This window comes from Engraulis encrasicolus, chromosome 24 (genome assembly GCF_034702125.1).
Source record: "Engraulis encrasicolus isolate BLACKSEA-1 chromosome 24, IST_EnEncr_1.0, whole genome shotgun sequence".
Lineage (NCBI taxonomy): Eukaryota > Metazoa > Chordata > Actinopteri > Clupeiformes > Engraulidae > Engraulis > Engraulis encrasicolus.
In genome coordinates this window covers 43,189,738-43,194,725 of record NC_085880.1, presented here as the reverse complement: position 1 = coordinate 43,194,725, position 4,988 = coordinate 43,189,738, and the positions used below count along the sequence as shown (strand labels likewise).

At 38.5% G+C, this 4,988-nt stretch overlaps 1 long non-coding RNA gene across 1 annotated transcript in view; it reads left to right on the top strand.

Moving 5' to 3' along the window:
- Nucleotides 1-4,988, top strand: part of LOC134441509 (uncharacterized) — a 258,170-nt gene that overhangs the window by 172,612 nt on the left and 80,570 nt on the right. The window lies entirely within an intron of this gene.

Sequence of the window (4,988 nt, the reverse complement as noted above, 5' to 3'; positions counted from 1 at the left end):
GAGAAAGAACTGTACTTATGAAAGCAAAAAAACTAATCTGTTAACAGATGGTACCCCCTGAAAACCTCACACTGTTCTACGGGGAAACAAGGTGTTCTATCATACCCCCTGATTTTTTATTCTCATTGGCCATTTGTCCGCAGAGGTACAGCCTCATCTGTCCGTACTGGTGTCCATCCATGCTCACGTCACCAGACTCCACCCAGTTATAAATTATATTAGATTGAGTATACAGCTCCAGGCCTTTTTATTAGAATACCATGAAAAAGTTGATTTATTTCCATAATTCCATCAATAATGTTAAACTGTCATGGATTGTAGATTCATGGCCCAGTTTTTTAACTATTCCAATCATTATTTTTTTTCTTTTTATATACGTTGGCCTTCCAGCTCAAAAAACCCATGAATTGGGGAATTCGCATTATTAGAATATTGTTATAAAATCACATTTTTCATCATCAAAATTCGGGTCACATTAAATCAGTTGAAATTTAGTACTTTCTAGTAGAATCTACATAACATGCAATGGTCAATACTTGGTTAGGACATTCTCTGTCTTCATAATGGCCATGATGCGTTTAACATTGAAGTCAATGGAAAAACAGTGCATGGGAGTTATGGAAGCCCAGATATCCTTGATGCTTTGCTGTCAGCTGTTCTTGTTTGTTGACCTGGTGCCCCACACTTCCCTCTTCAATATACCCGAAGATTTCCATGCCACGTTTTGGTGTTAACTCACCAGTTTAATTCTGACTCAACAGAAATTAAACCCCATTCATTTTCAATGGGGATTCATTTCTGGTTATTTAGAATTAAACTGGTGAGTTAGCGCCAAAACGTGGCATGGAAATCTACAGGGTATATTGAAGAGTGAAGTGTGGGGTACCAGGTCAACAAACAAGAACAGCTGACAGCAAAGCATCAAGGATATCTGGGCTTCCATAACTCCCATGCACTGTTTTTCCATTGACTTCAATGTTAAACGCATCATGGCCATTATGAAGACAGAGAATGTCCTAACCAAGTATTGACCATTGCATGTTATGTAGATTCTACTAGAAAGTACTACATTTCAACTGATTTAATGTGACCCGAATTTTGATGAAGAAAAATGTGATTTTATAACAATATTCTAATAATGCGAATTCCCCAATTCATGGGTTTTTTGAGCTGGAAGGCCAACGTATATAAAAAGAAAAAAAATAATGATTGGAATAGTTAAAAAACTGGGCCATGAATCTACAATCCATGACAGTTTAACATTATTGATGGAATTATGGAAATAAATCAACTTTTTCATGGTATTCTAATAAAAAGGCCTGGAGCTGTAGGAGGGGAGAGGGGGAAAACGGATAATGCACTTAAGAAAACGGTTCTGAGATATTCTTAGTCGCTACGGATTCCGTTTATAATGCATTATGAGGTCTTTGAATGTCAGACTCGGCACGAGTACAGTATACACACACACACACACACACATCCTACTCATGTGTAGTGTGCGAGTGTGTTTAATGGAAATCTGCATTTATACGTAGTTTCCTAATGGCAAAACACGTCAGTACACGTCTTTATGCACAAAACGTGTGTATGTTTCCTTAAGTATTTTAATTTAGATGCCAATTTCTGATAAATATGGGCGCTTTATTATAAAAACCAGAACTGAACGCAGGCCATTTCACTGTCAGCTTTTGTACTCTGGAGTGCAGCGTCAATAAGAAAAGGGTTGACTTGGTTTCTCTGGTTTGTGTATTTGTACTCTTCCTGCCGCCTTTGCCAAATGTGGGAAAAAAGCAATACAAAAAAAAAAAGATGCTATATAGAGAGAATGGTTTAAGTTGTTGTCCCGCTGTATTTTAATGAGTGCTGCCTTCAGTATGTCAGGATACACCACCTCCAGCCCGGGTGGTTCAAGGGGGAATCCTCTCATGTGGTCAAAGTCTTGTCCTTCATTTTATGTAGTTCCACTGCTTCTCTCCGTTTTCTTTCTTCTTTTTTTTTACTATTTGTTTCCTGTCACAAGTTTGCAGGTGTTAAACGGTTGTTTGTAATTCCTTTCCTGTTTTAGGAGTTGGATCTTCCTGCAGCTTTTCCCACATGGCTGTGTCTCTTAGTTTAGGGGAGAGGGCACGTCTCACCTGAGAGGATGGATACGTTGTTGCTTTGTTGTTGCCGTTGGCGACGTTTATAGTCATGGCAGGTCATTCAAAATGGCTGTTCCATTAGGCAGCATTTCTGTGGATGTGCCACTCGATAACATAGGTGTGTGTGTGCCTTGGCGTTAGGGGAGCAGCACTTTTCTTACTCAATACAACTGACATGGTACGGAGGCTTTGAAGGTCAACACCTGCACAAGCCGTCTCACCTACCCCACCTACTGGCCAGTTATGGATTTACATTGTCATATCACCGCCACTTCATGTGTTTTTCCATTGGAGAATGTGTTTTTTTGTAAGCTTTGGGAGATGGTTACATTACACAAAATGACAAGCTATGATGCTATGTTTGTCATAATAACCAACTTGTTCTCACTTTGCAACAAGTGTTGATCTGAATGAATGTTAACAGGGTTCAGAAATCCGAATGACCATGTCAGTGTTTTACACCAAGACCATTCATTGTTTATGGGTTTAAGCGATTTATGCAACAGCTATAGTGAATTTATATAATTTGCATCGTGTGGTCCCGTTGGGCTTATTTGTCTTTTTGTGAGTTTTACTGCAAGTGGCTCCCCACAGACTTCAATATTGCCCACACTAAAAAAATAACTAAGTGACACAAATTGAGAAAAGAAATGTGTCCCTTTTGACAAATAATATAATGTTTGTATTTTATGTGTTTTTTTATGTTCAGCAGAAAAATGTGGTATATATGTTTCCCCCTCTGTAAAGGCTCACCACAGTTAAGTCAACTATGTCGTGTAGTCAACTTTAGCATAATGAATGAGGTGAACTTTGTTTTTTTTTAACCATTGTTTACATCAGTCTGAAATGGCTTCAATTCTATGGCTGTTTTGATAATTGCAGGTTGTTCATTAATACCAATTTTAGCAGTATACTTCACCTTTATCCAGTGTTGCAAACAAAACAAAACAAAACAAAACCGTTTCAGCAGTTCCAGAGTGGAGCCTTTTCCACTTCGAAATTTAAGAAACATTTTTACTCTGAGAAAGAACTACCTCTCTGTCTCTCTACATGATTACTTGCAGAGAGTCCAGTGTTTACCAGCTTGTACGGATGAGCATGGCTATAGGACAGGCGTCTACTTGGGGGTTTTACAAGAACATAGTTTGGTTATAGACCAGGGGCCTCATGTACAAAGACTTCTGTAGATTTCCTACTGAATCTTTACCTAAGAGAAAATCTGAAAGAATGCATTTGCACCTGAAAATCTCCAATGTATGCATCACTCCATGCATAAACAGCTCTCTCTGCTGATTCATGTGGTATGTCTGATTTCACATGAAATTTGGTACACATGCACTTTTTTATGCCAAGTGTGTATTAGTACATCTGAAAATGTTAGTGGAAAATTACTTACTGAGGGTTTTTTAATGCGCAAGTATGTTTTGTACATGAGGCCCTTTGCTATGTTAACCTACAGAGCGTGGTAAACCTGCTAATAAAGAGTCTTCAGGTGTCATTCTAGTAAGAAAATGTAGACTCCAGGCTCTTTTATTAGGTGATTTACCACTCCCTCCGGTTGAACGTCAACTGTTTCGCCTCTGAACCTGCTTCTTGTAATACCCCCTCGACTGTCTAGACCTGGGTGTGTGGCATTGCTTTTTGGGGGAGTGGAGAGTCAGGCCAGAAATGTATTCGGGCTGTCTTTGATGGGCAGCAAGGACCTTGTATTGCACTTCATGCGCGTGGGGTGGCTGCGGTTCTGACTGTGTTTTTATATGGTTTGCATGTCACTGTTGTTAAGTATGTATGTGGATGTATGGAGGAAAGACTTCTCTTTTGTGTCGTGTAAACCTGGACAAAAGATCTTCCAAAATACGGTTATTAAGATTATATTATTTGAAAGTATATTCTAAAATCAAATGTAATAAAATTGTGTAGATGAAAAGGTTATTATTCAGACTCCTTATAAAAGTGTTGAGATGGAGAAATGATTCATTTCTTACAGACTTATGCTAATTTTTTTGTCATAATTGTCTTGTATTGTTTTGTGTGCTTGTACTACCGCTTCCCCTCCCCCTCCCACCTACAAGACGTCCCCAGATCATTATTTTCATATATTTGTGGTATTGTGAGCAGCGCTTTATATGTTTGTATACATTTCTCTTTTCCATCCAAGTGCCCTGCCATGTCATTGACGCAGCTCATTCTCCATTGTTTCTTCATACGTGCTCACACATCACTATTAAAATTAATCTCCCACATTTACACCTGGGAAAATTGAATGGCTCTGTCTGTCGTGTGTTGATGTGTGTTAATGTGACTGTGGATGTTTGAACAGCGCTTTCCATAAGATGTAATGTATTAACATGAAACCCCTTCTGTTAAAAATATTTTAAGTTCACCAATCAGGAAAATTACTGGACAGTAAAATCTGGAAATTTGGAATATGTGGCATTGGATTGTAGTTTCTAAATCCAGGTTGCCCATACAGCAAGCAGTTGCATTGGGCCTGCTGCTGTTTTTGTTAGTGAATTTTGACAATCCCATATTTCCACATTTCACAAAGGATGAACCGCATGAAAGCCTTCGGGCCTATTATTAACAGGGAATGTAGTAAGCAATCACCAGCAGATGAAGTATCAGTGAACTTAAAATATATGTTTAATTATATATATATATTTTTCTAATTCAGTGCCACATATTCCAAATTTTCAGAGTTTACTTTTATGCATCCTAATCATATTTGGAAAAATTGTTGACATGTTGTACAAGGCTCCACCATGGCCTTGAAATGGCTATTTGCAGCATGCAGACCCTAGATCAGATCTATGATTCAGAGTGCCTACCTGGGGGGAATAAGGAATA